General features: G+C 42.3%; 1 pseudogene; it reads right to left on the bottom strand.

Moving 5' to 3' along the window:
• The window catches only part of LOC129824595 (dihydropyrimidine dehydrogenase [NADP(+)]-like), a 197,267-nt pseudogene that overhangs the window by 132,553 nt on the left and 47,706 nt on the right, over positions 1-17,008 (bottom strand).

Here is a 17,008-nt window from a genome sequence, read left to right as displayed (position 1 = left end):
GTCTGAATTTGTCCTGCTAGGTGACCTAAACTGGGACAGGCTTAAACCACCAGACCAAGTCCTAAAGCAATGGGACTCCCTAAATCTTTCTCAGATTATTACCAATCCCACAAGGTATGACTCCAAAACACCCAGAGAAGGCTACTCTCCTTGATATTGTCTTCACAAATAATCCTGATAGGTATCAGTCTGGTGTTTTCTGTAACGACCTTAGTGATCACTGTTTTACAGCCTCTGTTCGTAATGGCTGCTCAGTAAAACGACCTTCCTGGTTTGTCATAGACACGTGGTAAAAAACTTTAATGAGCAAGCCTTCCTTCATGACCTGGCCTCTGTAAATTGATATAGAATCAGCTCGATCCCCTATGTCGAAGACGCTTGGACGTTATTTTTTTTTAAATTCAGTGGTACTGTTAACTTCTTTGGGATAGGGGGCGATATTTTGACGTGCGGATGAAAAGCGTGCCCAAAGTAAACTGCCTGCTACTGAGGCCCAGAAGCTAGGATATGGTTGGAAGATTTGGATAGAAAACACTCTAAAGTTTCTAAAACTGTTAAAATAATGTCTGTGAGTATAACAGAACTGAAATGGCAGGCAAAACCCAGAGGATCCCCCCCAAAATTATTTTCATCCTACAACTGATTTCAATGGCTGGCACTTTTATAATAGGGAAAAATCGTGCCCGATTGCAGTTCCTAGGGCTCTAGATGTCAACAGTCTTTAGAAAGAGTTTCAGGCTGGTTTTTGGAAAAATGAGCCAGAAATTGTTGTTTTTCTAGGTGGCTCCCATTTTGGCTATAGTGTTTCCAAGCGCGTGAATGAGAGCGCGTGAATGAGAGCGCGTTCTTTGATATTTTTCTCCGGTAAAGACAATAACGATTCTCCGTCTTAAATTTGATGCTTTATTTGCGTATTAGGGTACCTAAGGTTTGATTATAAACGTTGATTGACTTGTTTGGATAAGTTTATTGGTAACGTTTGGGATTCATTTTGTATGCATTTTGAAGGAGGGAAAACAAGTGGATTATTGACTGAAGCGCCCCAGCTAAACTGAGTTTTTATGGATATAAAGAAGGACATTATCGAACAAAATGACCATTTGTGATGTAACTGGGACCTTTTTGAGTGCCAACAGAAGAAGATCATCAAAGTTAAGGCATATATTATATCGCTATTTCTGACTTTTGTGTCGCAACTCCCTGGTTAAAAATGATTTCTTATGCATTTGTGTGCTGTCCTCAGATAATCGCATGGTTTGCTTTCGCTGTAAAACATTTTTGAAATATGACATGGCGGCTGGATTAACAACAAGTTAACCTTTATTTTGATGTATTGCACTTGTGATTTCATGAAAGTTTAATATTTATAGTCATTTAATTTGAATTTGGCGCTCTACAATTTCACCGGAAGTTGTCGAAATGGGACGCTAGCGTCTCACTGATCCGCAAGATTAACAAACACGCTCCTATTAACCTCTTGACGCTAGGGGTCAGATTTTTTTAATCAAAAATCTAAAATAACGTTCCCAAGGTAAACGGACTATTTCTCAGGTCCAGATCGTAGAATATGCATATAATTTACAGATTAGGACAGAAAACACTCCAAAGTTTCCAAAACTGTCAAAATATTGTCTGTGAGTATAACAAAACTGATTCTGCAGGCGAAAACCTGAGAAAACCTAACCCGGAAGTGATTTTTAAATTTTTCATCTGTGTTTCCTGGCCCGTCTTTCTTCCAATTAAAGGGGTATCAACCAGATTATTTTTCCAATGGCTTCCTCAGGCTGTGACCATGCTTTAGACATAGTTTCAGGCTTTTATTTTGAAAAATGAGCGAGATTTTTCAAAAGTAGTCAGGTGTCCTCTGATTAGTTCCTGCGCGTGAGAGGGTAGCCCTCCCTTTTCTTTTTCTCTCTTATTGAATAGGTTACGGTAAGGTTGAAATATTATCGATTATGTTTGTTAAAAACCACCTGAGGATTGATTATAAAAAACATTTGACATGTTTCTACGACCATTACGGATACTTTTTGGAATTTTCGTCGGACGGAACGAGGCTTTGGTTTTCTGAACATAACGCTCAACCCAAATGGCGTTTTTGTTATAAAAGTAATATTTATCGAACAAAAATAACATTTATTGTGTAACTGGGAGTCTCGTGAGTGCAAACATCCGAAGATTATCAAAGTTAAGCGATTCATTTTATTGCTTTTCTGACTTTTGTGACCATGCTAATTTTGGGCTAGCTGTTCTAGCATTGATTGATACACTCACAAAACCTTGGATTTCTTTCTCTGTAAAGCATATTTTCAAAATCTGACACGACAGGTAGATTAACAACAAGCTAAGCTGTGTTTTGGTATATTTCACTTGTGATTGCATGATTATAAATATTTTCAGTAATATTTTGCACCCTGCAATTCAGCGGTTGTTTAGGAAAATGATCCCGTAAAAGGGATCCGTAGCACAGAGAAAATTGGAATTAAAAACAGGTTCAGCCCCTGGTTCGACTGTGATCTTGCAGAGTTACTCCACCTCAAGAATTCCATTTGGCGAAAGGCTCTGCACACGCATACTCAGGCTGACTTGCTCTCATTTAATGACAAATAAGTGCACTCAGTCTATCCGGAAGGCCAAAGTTAGTTCCTTTAACTTCTTGTCAATATGGGGGCGCTGTTTTCACTTTGTAATAATTTCATTCCCAAATTAAACTGCCTCGTACTCAATTCTTGCTCGTACAATATGCATATTATTATTACTATTGGACAGACAACACTCTCTAGTTTCTAAAACCGTTTGAATTATATCTGTGAGTAAAACAGAACTCGAGTTGGAGCAATTTTCCTATGAGGAAGTGAGAAATCTGAAATCTGCAGGCTGTTCTGAGGTCTTCTATTGGTTGAGATGCACTGCATACGCCTTCCCCTGGATGTCAGCGAATAGTGAGAATTGAAATGGAGTTGCTAGGCAGATCTGAGGCCTTATAAATGGGCTGGCAACGTGGGGTCCTTCCTTTCTTCTCTTCGCCATGACGCAAGACAGACCTCAGGATGGCGTTCTAGAAAGCTCCCGTTATAGCCCTTAGATATACCCAGCTCTGATTTTATTCGATATAGGTGTTAAAGACATCCTAATGTTGTTATTTTAAACCGAGTTATATCAGTTTATATCAGTATATTGCGATTTTCGGGTATTTATTTGTGCTGCGTTCTAGGGAGTTGGGCACGTCTGGCCCACATTGCTAATGTTTTCTGCTAATTCCAACGTTGAAGGCGACAATCTACAACCGAGCAACGATTCTTTTGGAAAAAGAATCGGGCTCTGGCAGTGCACCTCCTTGCACAAAGGCGGAGGTAGCGGTCCCGCTGCTGGGTTGTTGCCCTCCTACGGCCTCCTCCACGTCTCCTGATGTACTGGCCTGTCTCCTGGTAGCGCCTCCATGCTCTGGACACTATAATGACAGACACAGCAAACCTTTTTGCCACAGCTCGCATTGATGTGCCATCCTGGATGAACTGCACTACCTGAGCCACTTGTGTGGGTTGTAGACTCCGTCTCATGCTACCACTAGAGTGAAAGCACCGCCAGCATTCAAAAGTGACCAAAACATCAGCCAGGAAGCATAGGAACTGAGAAGTGGTCTGTGGTCACCACCTGCAGAACCATTCCTTTTTTGGGGGTGTCTTACTAATTACCTATAATTTCCACCTTTTGTCTATTCCATTTGCACAACAGCATGTGAAATTTATTGTCAATCAGTGTTGCTTCCTAAGTGGACAGTTTGATTTCACAGAAGTGTGATTGACTTGGAGTTATATTGTGTTGTTTAAGTGTTCCCTTTATTTTTTTGAGCAGTGTATTAGCTTACTACAATAGCCTACCACACTACCGCATTCATTCATCAAGGCACGTTAGCGATAGCAATAGGCACGTTAGCGATAGCGAATAAACCAGCAAAAGATATCATTTTTGACTAACCTTGATAAGCTTCATCAGATGACAGTCCTATAACATCAGGTTATACATACACTTATGTTTTGTTCGAAAATGTGCATATTTAGAGCTGAAATCAGTGGGTATACATTGTGCTAACGTAGCATCTTTTTCCCAGAATGTGCGGATATTTTTATGACACTCAACTATTCTGACCAAATAACTATACATAAACGTTACTAAAAAATACATGTTGTATAGGAAATGATAGATACACTAGTTCTTAACTTCTTCAGGCTGCAGGGTGAATATTGAAAAAACTGGAAAATATGTGCACATTTTCAAACGGCCTCTTAAGAAATTTTTGATTTTACAATATGCATATATTTACTACTATTGGATAGATAACAGTCTATAGTTTCTAAAAACGTTTGAATTATTTCTCTAAGTGGAACAGAACTATTTTTACAGCCATTTTCCCAGCCGAATTGAGATTTCCAAAATGCGATGTGTCTCTTTAAGACCTTGTCTATACAAGGTCATGACACTTAGGACCGTAGAAACACGTCATACGCCTTCATCTGGGTGTAATGCGGAAGTGAGAGTTGAAAGGAGTCGAATATCTCTTCCATGGACTGAATACCACATCTTCTTGTGAGACCTGCGCAGTTTAATTTTTTTTCCGGGCGCGAGGCAGAATCTGGACTTGGCTCCTGGAATCCGCTCGTTAAAGGTGAATATGACCTCTGCCTACGATATTATTTGATACATGTCACAAAATCATCCTAAAGTATGTTTTTTCAATATACTTTAATTATATTATTGCAATTTATTCTGGACTTTAGATGTCATGCGACGGAAGAATTTTTTGAAGAAAGACAGATTAGCGCCGCACGGCCGTTGTGCTTGCTAACCAAAGAGGGAAATATTTCGTTCTGGAACCCAACTAAAGACTTTACTGGACAATGGACCCCGTTACAACATTCTGATGGAAGATCAACAAAGATAAGGACCCAATTTGGGATGCTTTTTCATATATCTGTCGAACTGTGCTATGCTAGCGCTTGACTAGAATCAATGCTGCCGTATGCTAGCTAATGTTGTAAGCTAATATAACGATATATTGTGTTTTCGCTGTAAAACACTTCAAAAATCGGAAATATTGGCTCTATTCACACGATATTTGTCTTTCATTAGCTATCCACCATATGTTTTTCTGAAATGTTTTATGAGGTGTAATTAGTAGTTGACGTTGGTGTCTGTATTTTCTCTGGCTACTCCCGTCTGATTTCAGACTGTAGCTATGCTGTAGCAATGATGGGAGCAGTAATGTAAAACTGATTTATAGCTAAAATATGCACATTTAATGAACAAAACATAGATTTATTGTGTAACATGTTATAGGACTGTCATCTGAGGTAGTTTTTTCTAGGTTCTTTAGGTTGGTTTTAGGTTATTTAGGTTGGCTTGTGCATGCTACTTGAATCATAATTCATACATCATAATCATAATCATACGTGTCTGTCCACTTTTGTATTTGGTGGTGAGCTAACATAAATATATGTGGTGTTTTCTCTGTAAAACATTTAAAAAATCGGACATGTTGGCTGGATTGACAAGATGTTTATCTTTCAAATGCTGTATTGGACTTGTTAATGTGTGAAAGTTAAATATTTAAAAAAAATAGCTTTTGAATTTCGCGCCCAGCACATGAGCTGGATGTTGTCATATTTGTACCGACGTCGGGAGAGCCCGCCTAACAGGTTAATGCAATCGCCGTGTTAGAATTCTAAAAATAATTTCCTTACGACATCCAGCTTAGTTATAGCGAAAGAGTGCCCAAACTCTGGGCGCAAACTACTAGTACAACATGTTCGACAGATATATGAAATAGCATCATAAAATGGGTCCTACTTTTGACGATCTTCCATCAGAATATTGTACAGGGGGTCCTTTGTCCAGAACAATCGTTGTTTGGATTTAGAATGTCCTCTTCTCCAGTCAATTAGCACAGAAAGCTAGCAAAGTGGCGCAAAGCTCTCCTTCCTGAACATATGCAGACAAAGCAACACGCCTAACGTCCCGAAAAAATTTCAATAATCAAATAAAACTATATTGAAAAAACATACTTCATGATGATATTGTCACATGTATCAAATAAAATCAAAGCCGGAGATATTAGTCGTCTATAACGACAGCTTATCAGAAGGCAATACCAGGTCCCTCCTCGTGCTCTCCAGAAAACAGGAAACTGGTGACACGTCATAGAAAGAGCTTTTATTCGACCCCAGATCAAGTTATACACTCCATTTCTTCTCTCACTGCCTGTCGACATCTAGTGGAAGACGTATGAAGTGCATGTATACTGATATATATCAAGGACATTTATAGGCAGGCCCTAGAACAGAGCATCGATTTCAGATTTTCCACTTCCTGTCAGGAAGTTTGCTGCAAAATGAGTTCTGTTTTACTCACAGATATAATTCAAATGGTTTTAGAAACTAGAGAGTGTTTTCTATCCAATAGTAATAATAATATGCATATTGTACGAGCAAGAATTGAGTACGAGGCCGTTTGAAATGCGCACCTTTTATCCAGGCTACTCAATACTGCCCCTGCAGCCCAAAGAGGTTTAACGCTCTACAACAAAGCTTTCTCAGCGTCCAAACAAGCTTTCTCTGCCCTTAACCTTGTTCTGAACACCTCCATAACAAAGGTCATGTGGTTTGGTAAGAAGAATGCCCCTCTTCCTATAGCTGTGATTACTAACTCTGATGGTTTAGAGCTCGAGATAGTCACCTCATACAAGTACTTGGGAGTATGGCTAGATGGTACACTGTCTTTCTCTCAGCACATATCCAGCTGCAGGCTAAGGTTACATCTAGACTTGGTTTCCTCTATTGTAATCACTCCTCTTTCACCCCAGCTGCCAAACTATCCCTGATTCAGATGACCATCCTACCCATGCTAGATGTTTATAGATCGGCAGGTAAGGGTGCTCTCGAGAGGCTAGATGTTCTTTACCATTCAGCCATCAGATTTTCCACCAATGTTCCTTATAGGACACATCACTGCACTCTTTACTCCTCTGTAAACTGGTCATCTCTGTATACCCATGGCAAGACCCACTGGTTGATGCTTATTTATAAAACCCACTTAGGCCTCACTTCCCTCTATCTGAAATACCTACTGCAGCTATCATCCTCCACATATAACACCCGTTCTGCCAGTCACATTCTGTTAAAGGTCCCCAAAGCACACACATCCCTGGGTCGCTCCTCTTTTCAGTTCGTTGCAGCTAGCGACTGGAACGAGCTGCAACAAACACTCAAACTGGACAGTTTTGTCTCAATCTCTTCATTCAAAGACTCAACCATGGACACTCTTATTGACAGTTGTGGCTGCTTCGCTTGATGTATTGTTATCTCTACCTTCTTGCCCTTTGTGCTGCTGTCTGTGCCCAATAATGTTTGGATCATGTTTTGTGCTGCTGTCATGTTGGACTTCTGCCATGTTGTGTTGCTAAAATGCTGTGTTGTCATGTATTGCTGCCATGCTATGTCGTTGTCTTAGGTCTCTCTTTATGTAGTGTTGTGGTGTCTCTCTTGTCGTGATGTGTGTTTTGTTCTATATTTTAATTTTAATTTTTAATCCCAGCCCCCATCCCCGCAGGAGGCCTTTTGCCTTTTGGTAGCCCGTCATTGTAAATAAGAATTTGTTCTTAACTGACTTTCCAAGTTAAATAAAGGTTGAATTTTAAAAAAAATCATAAAAAGTATCACTGCCTGGTACAGCAACTGCACTGTCCGCAACCGCAGGGCTCTCCAGAGGGTGGTGTGGCCTACCCAACACATCACCGAGGGCACCCTGCCTGGCCTCTAGGACATCTACAGCACCCGGAGTCACAGGAAGACTCCGGGAAGATATCATCCACCAAAGCCACCGCCTGTTCTCCCCACTACCAACTAGAAGGCGGAGACAGTATTGGTGCCTCAAAGCTGGAACCAAGAAAATTGAAAACAGCTTCTATCTTCAGGCCATCAGATAGTCACCACTAGCTGGGCTCCGCAAGGTACCTTCCCCTACACCTTAGACACTGACACTAACTGACACGATACCACTCGGTACTCTACCCTGGACCTTAGAGACTGCCACCCTAGGTACGTAAAGTCATTGAACACTGGTCACTTTAATCATGTTTATTGTTCAGATAGTGTTAAAATATTTAGATACAGATAAGAGTGGCATTCCTGCAACACAATTCCGTAGAGTAGAAATTATATTTGATATCTGAGAAACTGATTTGCCACTTTATATGTACAGTACATACTGTGTTCTCGACATAGCTCATCCTATATAACTACAGCTGTACATAACTTTTTCCTACTTAAAATATTGTCCACTCTGTCAATACACATCACATATTTATATTCTAGACTGACACCGCTTGTACTTATATTTCTTAATTTCTTCTTCTTTTTTTTCTCTTGGTTTAATTTGTGTATTTCACTGCACCTGCTTATCTGTGTTCACAACAAATAACCTTTGATTAGATTTTTTCCTATGTTTTACAGCATACTTTTACATCAAACACAATATCTGTCAAAAATGCAGCCCTTTCCAAACCTGATTGAAACCCGTTCAGTGGAACTTTTTTCACACCAAAGGCTCTTTTTCTTCATTTGATGTCCTAAATGCACCTCTTTCATACAATTCCAGCCACAGCACATCAGTGTACTTCCTTTCAACCTCACTGTTGGGAAGAGCTGCCATCAAAAGCTTGTTTTATGGAATATGACGCTCGTTCCCACAAAGTAATATTGTGTGAATTGCAGAATTTGTAGTCTATACAATCTGCCTGACTTCATGCCTTTGATGGACAGAAGCCATTCTTGAAAAGGCAACATCAGAAAAATAAGCTTGGGCTTTGAACAATTGGAACAAGAGAGTGACACAAAGATCCCACTGCTATAACCACAATCAGTAAGGACAGTCAGCAACACAGCAGCGATAGGTACAAACCCTGCATGTGTTAGCTAGTGCACTTAACTGCCCGAGAAATAACCCTTCTTATCTATGCTCTTCAACCCGCTCTGAACAGTGGGAAACATATGCATGTCAATCTCAGCAGAGGGTTTGACATTTAGAAAAAAAAATACAGAACTGGTTAAAAAAAACGACTCATTTCATTTTCTTTCTGAAATCCAATTCCTTTGTGTTCTGCTGTGAGACAGAAAAAAATTGAAAATAAATCCCTGAATAGTTTGAAAGTAGCTCCATGCTCTAATTACCAAACCAGGCACCAACAGGTTCCAAACATAATAAATGCTACCCAGCTTCTTTTCATTACAATAAAGGAAAGTCACACACACACCACGCAGCTAGGCCTCCCACTAGGGGTATTTGAATTTCCTTAAATCAAATCAGTATAGGCATGGCAGGGTTTATTCACTTACATATCTAAATATAGACTTTCATTTGAAACCAAATTGCTTCAGTGTACCATCTCCCTTTACTTGTGTGAGTAAGAACAAGGTATTACATGAGCTAACGAGCGATACTGTTAACTATGGTCGGTCACCATAGGAAGAGAAGAAAAGTGACAGCTGCGATAGGAGACTATAGTATATATAGACGTGAAAAATATGCCCCTTGTTATACTCTACCATAATGAGGATGAGAGAGAGTAAATGAGAAGAAGGAAAAAGAAAGAAGAGCAGAGGACTGGTGAGGCAGATAAATATATGAAGTAGACAAAGGAAGAAAGACTGATAGTACAACAGTGGGTTTCACTACAGCATTCGTTACTACAGGAAGCACTGTGCGGTAGGTAGCTCTGTCTCACTTTGGTCCCATGAAAACCAAATGGAGCAGGCAGAAGAAGTCTGAAATGAGAAAGGTAGTGGTTGGAGGACACCTCCCTTTCTCCCAGACAGACCACCTCATCATGATTGCAGTGGGGGGCTGTGGCACAGAGCAGGACTAACCTAGCTGGCATACTGGAGATTTTAAGAGTATGTGGTGCCCTCAGTGTAAGTACAGTAGTCTTATAGTCATGCATCCTATTGTACATACAAGAGGTCTTGTTCTGAAATCGATCTGAGGCTTTTCTCCCAAGACCCTAGTATATATATTTTTTTTTATGGACACCTGTACGAATGGACCTGAGGACAACTAGACCCGTCCCCATATAGACCTGGTCCATTCAGAGTATTAAGTAGCAGCCTACCTGTTGACTATTGGTTACTGTAGCCTATCCTTCTCATTTAACTTTTAATTGCATGATTTTAATTCCATCTTCCATTGATCTCCTAACTTGCTTGCTGTGGCACACACAGAGCCAGAGGCTAGTGCCGCTTTAATGACTTGTGATTGGCCGACAACAACAAGCTACACACGCCACTCTCGTGAAAATCGTGTGCAGCAGTATAAAAGAGAAACGTTTCTCTCTCTCTCTCTCTATTGCAGAAGTCGCATTCGTGTCTATACGGGTCGTTACCGACAAATCAGTTATAATTACACATACCCGTGACAATCAAATCAGATCCAATCTGGATCCGAGGGTCAACTACAGAATTTCATACCTGTCTGGCACCTGTTATTTGGGTTCGGGTGGACCAATAAGACCTCTAGTACATACATCCGAGGGATGGGCATTTGACATTTTTTGACTCTTTGAGAACTCACATGATTTTTATTTGAGTACTCGAGTACTGTAATGGATTTTTTCCCTTCTATTTTTAGAACATATGTGCTCATTTATCTATATGCTAACAGATTGTGACAATGCCTAATTTATCATAACCATTACAGATAACAAATCCTAGTTGCTAAATTGCCACATATAAACTGAGTGTACAAAACATTAGGAACACCTCCTCTTTCCATGACATAGACTGACCAGCAGGGACGTCACTATACATCCAGAACATCCATGGCAGGGCCTCCCGAGTGGCGCAGTGGTCTAAGGCTGTGCCACTAGAGATCCTGGTTCGAATCCAGGCTCTGTCGCAGTTGGCTGAGACCGGGAGACCCCTGGTTAGGGAAGGATTTGGCCAGCAGGGATATCATTGTCCGATTGCGCTTTAGCGACTCCTGTGGTTGGCCGGGTGTATGCACACTGACTAGGTCGCTGGTTGGGTTGTGTTTTGGGGGGGACACAGCTCTCGACCTTCGCCTCTCCCGAGTCCGTACGGGAGTTGCAGCGATGAGACAAGACTGTAACTACCAATTGGATACCACGAAATTGAGGGTAAAATAAAATACATAAAATAACATCCGGGGCTTAGCCCTGAAGACCTGGGTCTGACTCCGGATGTTACTAATGTTTTGTACACTCAGTGTCTATTCAGTCAATAAAAAAGCAAGTGCCATTTAAGATACATTTCTTGAAAACATAATTTCAGCTGATTATTTTATGTTGTGAAACACAATCAGTAACCTTGCGTGTAGAAGCTTATGGATGTGCAATGACATAGCCTTGTTTTGTTTATTTAGCAGACAAGATGCTCTTATTTCGAGAGTCCTTATCAGAGTCAAGACACATCTATTTTATAGTTTAAAAATATGACGTAGTATAACAAAATAAAATATAACACATTATTTTCCCAAATGAAAAAAGTTACCAGTGCGAAGTGATGCGTATCTCATGCCTGGAACAGTTATTCTCAAAGAGTGATCATTTCAGTGGCATGTATTCATGGAGTGATCATATTCAGTGGCATGTATTCATGGAGGGAAGTCAAGGTTCCCCCAAAAATGTACCCCCAAAAATGAAATATGTATTTAAAAATAAAATGTAATCTTTCGTCTCTCTGTATTTCATACATTTCCTTCAATTCGCAAGAGGATGAATTTCTCTCACTGGAGAAAGTATCTGAACGAACAAAATAGTGTCCCTCTGCTCCCCTCCTCAAGAAGCCAACACTCAACTTATTTGACGTCAAAAACTATAGACCTGTATCCCTTCTTAATAATTTTCTTTCCAGAACACTTGATCATGCTGTCTCTGATCATATTTCTCGTTATCTCTCTCAGAACGAACTTGACCCTAACCGGTCAGGCTTCAAGACGGGTCACTCAACCGAGCCTGCTCTTCACTGTGTCACGGAGGCTTTCCGCACTGCCAAAGCTGACTCTCTGTTTTCATCCTCTATCCGCTGCCTTCGACACCGTGAATCCTCCTCTCCACTCTCTCAGGGCTAGGCGTCTCAGGCTATGCACACTTTTGGATTGCAAGTGACGTGGAGAGGATCTGTGTATGCACCACATACTCTCACTACTGGTGTCCCCCTGGGCTCGGTTCTAGGCCCTATCCTCTTCTATGCACTCGGCTCCGTCATATCCTCACATGGTCTCTCCTATCATTGCTATGCGGATGACACTCAACTACTTTTCTCCTTCCCCCCTTCTGACACCCAGGTGGTGACACGCATCTCTGTGTGCCTGGCAAATATCTCAACTTGGATGTCGGCCCATCACCTCAAACTCAACCTCGACAAGACGGAACAGCTCTTCCTCCTGGGGAAAGCCTGCCCGCTCAAAGACACCTCCATCACAGTTGACATCTCTCCAGTTTCGCCCTCAGAGCGAGCAAAGAACTTTGGCGTGACCCTGGACAACACCCTGTCGTTCTCTGCAAACATCAAAGTGGTGACGCGCTCCTGCAGGTTCATACTCTACAACATTCGTAGAGTACAACCTTACCTCACATAGGAAGCGGCGAGGGTCCTAATCCAGGCACTTGTCCTCTCCCGTCTGGACTACTGCAACTGTTGGGTGTGCTGTTGGGTGGGCTCTCCGTTTGTTCCAACAAACCCCTGCAACTTATCCAGAACGCAGCAGCCCACCTTGTACTCAACCTTCCCAAGTTATTTCATGCCACCCCGCTTATCCGCACACTCCAACAGCTTCCAGTCGAAGCTTGCATCCACTAAAAGACCATGGTGCTTACCTATGGAACAGCAAGAGGAACTTCCCTTCCCTACCTTCAGGTTATGCTCAAATCCTACAACCCAACCCGATCCCTCTGTTCTACCACCTCAGGTCTCTAGGCTCTCCTACAGCTCCTGCTCAGTCCAAGCTCTTCTCTGTCCTGGCACCCCAATGGTGGAACCAGCTTCCCCCTGAAGCTAGGACAGCAGAGTCTCTGCCCATCTTCTGAAAAACATCTAAAACCCTACCTCTTCAAAAAGTATCTTAAATAATCCCCCTCAACTCGACCAAAATAAAAATAAAACTTAACCAGCACTTGCACTTGACCCCCCTAGCTCTGACTCTATTGATAGCTATGTTATTGACAAACAATTTACATTCTATGCTTGTGATGTGGTTGTCCCACCTAGCTATCTTAAGATGAATGCACTAACTGTATGTCGCTCTGTATAAGTGTCTGCTAAATTACTAAAATGTGAACAAAAATGTAGCCCATCTATCTGATGCTGTCTGATCAAAAAGAGTTTGACATTGTTGCTGCCCATAGCATTGAATACAAGGGAGCATTTGGCCTCCCTTGATAAAAAAAAAAGGTAATAATAGCCAATCAGCATTAAGCTAAACTGAGTGAGCTCAGCTGTAAATGGTCCTGGTACACAAAAAAAGTGTTTAGGGAAGCCAGTTTGGATTTGGCTTCACGCCGATCACATCACATCAGAAACCAAACGTCATTGACAGAAACAACTTGAACTGTTGCATCTCGTTGTGTTGTTGTCCTCCGGTGACTAGCTAAAATCGTTCCTTTCCTAAATTAGCCATGGATGGGGATAGGGATTTGGACTTGTGGTTTTACTTAATTCTCCGTACTGGTCAACGATTATAACAGTGATTCTGATCCAACCATAAATTCATACATTGTGTCCCTGGCCTGAGAGGACGGAATTTCAATATGTAGCTAGATGGAGTAGGCTAATGTTAACTAGCTGGCCTGGCGCATCATTGCCCAAGAAAGGAAGTTCGGCTACCGAGCAAGCATTTTTTTTAGCCAGGTAGCCTAGACCCCCCCTCCTCTCCACTCTCCCCCCCCACCCCTCCACTCTTTCCCCCCCCCCCCCCTCCTCTCCACTCTTTCTCCCCCCCCACCCCCCCCCACCCACCCACACACACAGAAATCAGTGCCATGGACAGCCACATAATATTTAGCTTACGTTCATTGGACTAAATCGTTTTTGGTGTATTTTAGTTGTCACTGTATTAGACTAAGCATAGGTTACAAGATAATGTTGAAATGTTGAAGTTGAAATGGTGTTGGATTAATGGAGCCAGCGCCTGTTTTCTTAGCAAGTTGCGATAACTCTCTCTAGTTCTAAATCAATACTTGTTTAGTAGTCTGAAAATGTTGGAAAAAAGAATTGCTTGACCATGCTGTAGGTTTCTTTATTACATGCAATGTGTTTTGTGGACTTCACAGGACAGATGTTTCTCTCCGGTTTTGTGATGAAACAAAGGTGTGGTTGAATTTATTCTGCCACTGTCTTCTTATTGTCTCAGCCTTAGGCCTATATATATATCACAGTGTCAAGGCACATGAATTAAGGGGTTTTAGACCAAACAACGCAATTATCACAACACATAGGTTGAAAAAAATGGCCTTACTGAAGAGCTCAGTGACTTTCAATGTGGCACCGTCATAGGATGCCACCTTTCCAACAAGTCAGTTCGTCAAATTTCTGCAGCCCCGGGTAACTGCTGTTATTGTGAAGTGGAACGGTCTAGGAGCAACAACGACTCAGCCGTGAAGTGGTAGGCCACACAAGCTCACAGAACAGGACTGCCGAGTGCTGAAGCACATAGCGTGTATATATCATCTGTCCTCTTCAACACACTACTGAGTTCCAAACTGCCTCTTGAAGCAACGTCAGCACAAGAAATGTTCGTTGGGAGCTTCATGAAATGGGTTTCCATGGCCGAGCAGCAGCACACAAGCCTAAGATTTCCATGCCCAATGCCAAGTGATGGCTGGAGTGATGTAAAGCTTGCCACCATTGGACTATGGAGCAATGGAAACGCATTCTCTGGAGTAATGAATCATGCTTCTGTCACGCGTAATGACGCTGTTGAGACGAAGCAGGTACGGGAGTAAAACATTTAATTATAACAGACAGAGACAAAACAGGAACAGCGTCAGAAACAAATTCAAAAGACAAAAACAATACAATGCAGCAGCGGGGAACAGAGCAAGGGAACAGACAAATATAAGGGAGGAAAAGAACATGTGATAAGTGAGTCCAGGTGAGTCCAATAACGCTGATGCGAGTTATGATGGCAGGTGTGAGTGATGGATGGCAGGAGCGTGTGATGCAGGGTAATCTGGCGCCCTCAAGCGCCAGGGGAAGGGAAGAGCGGGAGCAGACGTGACAGCTTCACCATCTGGCAGTCCGACGGACAAATCTGGGTTTGACAGAGGCCAGGGAAACGCTACCTGATCCAATGAATAGTGCCAACTGTAAAGTTTGGTGGAGGAGGAATAATGGTCTGGGGCTGTTTTTCATGGGTCACGCTAGGCCACTTAGTTCTAGAAAAGGGAAATCTTAATGCCACAGCATACAATGACATTCAAGAGGATTCTGTGCTTCCAACTTTGTGGCAACAGTTTGGGGAAGGCCCTTTCCTGTTTCAGCATGACAATGCCCCCGTGCACTAAGCGAGGACCATACATAAATGGTTTGTCGAGATCGGTGTGGAAGAACTTGACTGGACTGCACAGAGCCTTGACCTCAACCCCATCGAACACCTTTGGGATGAATTGGAACGCTGACTGCGAGCCATGCCTAATCGCCCAACATCAGTACCCGACCTCACTAATGCTCTTGTGGCTGAATGGAAGCAAGTCCCCACAGCAATGTTCCACCATCTAGTGGAAAGCCTTCCCAGATGCGTGATGGTTGTTATAGCAGCAAAGGGCGGACCAACTTCATATTATTGCCCATGATTTTGTAATGGGATGTTTGACGAGCATTATTATTCCTAAACTGCAGCTCGTTGTTGGAACACAAATGATCCTACTTCAATTAACCAGTCTATTTTGAATTTGTGATGAAGCTGTCATCATTTGGCAGTTAATGTAGCTTGTGTATCCCATCATTTAGATATGTTTTTATAGGCATTTATTTCTGTAGGCCTAAAGGGAGCTTGTGTATCCCATCAGTTAGATACTTTTTTATAGGCATTTATTTCTGTAGGCCTAAAGGGAGCTTGTGTATCCCATCATTTAGATACATTTTTATAGGCATTTATTTCTGTAGGCCTAAAGGGAGCTTGTGTATCCCATCAGTTAGATACGTTTTTATAGGCATTTATTTCTGTAGGCCTAAAGGGAGCTTGTGTATCCCATCATTTAGATACATTTTTATAGGCATTTATTTCTGTACGACTAACGGGAGCTTGTGTGTGCACCCAGCATGCCATTTGGTGTGTGGAGGGAGTGGTCGGAACGCAATTTGTCATACCCTGATCTGTTTCACCTGTCTTTGTGATTGTCTCCACCCCCCTCCAGGTGTCTCCTGTGTTCCCCATTAGTCCCCGGTGTATTTATCCCTGTGTTTCCTGTCTCTCTGTGCCAGTTCGTCTTGTTTTGCCAAGTCAACCAGCGTTTCTCCTAGCTCCTATTTTTCCCAGTCTCAGTTTTTTCCTAGTCCTCCTAGTTTTGACCTTTGCCTGTCCTGATGCTGAATCTGCCTGCCTGACCACTGCCTGTCCTGACCCCGAGCTTGCCTATCCCCTGGTACTGTTTGGACTCGGACCTGTTCTCTGAACCCCTGCCTGTCCTGACCTCGAGTCTGCCTATCCCCTGGTACTGTTTGGACTCGGACCTGTTCTATGAACCCCTGCCTGTCCTGACCTCGAGCTTGCCTATCCCCTGGTACTGTTTGGACTCGGACCTGTTCTCTGAACCTCTGCCTGTCCTGACCTCGAGCTTGCCTATCCCCTGGTACTGTTTGGACTCGGACCTGTTCTCTGAACCCCTGCCTGTCCTGACCTCGAGTCTGCCTATCCCCATGTACTGTTTGGACTCGGACCTGTTCTCTGAACCCCTGCCTGTCCTGACCTCGAGCTTGCCTATCCCCTGGTACTGTTTGGA

This window comes from Salvelinus fontinalis, chromosome 26 (assembly GCF_029448725.1).
Source record: "Salvelinus fontinalis isolate EN_2023a chromosome 26, ASM2944872v1, whole genome shotgun sequence".
Taxonomy (NCBI): domain Eukaryota; kingdom Metazoa; phylum Chordata; class Actinopteri; order Salmoniformes; family Salmonidae; genus Salvelinus; species Salvelinus fontinalis.
Note: the sequence above shows the minus strand (reverse complement) of the source record. Positions and strands in the feature narration are given on the sequence as shown.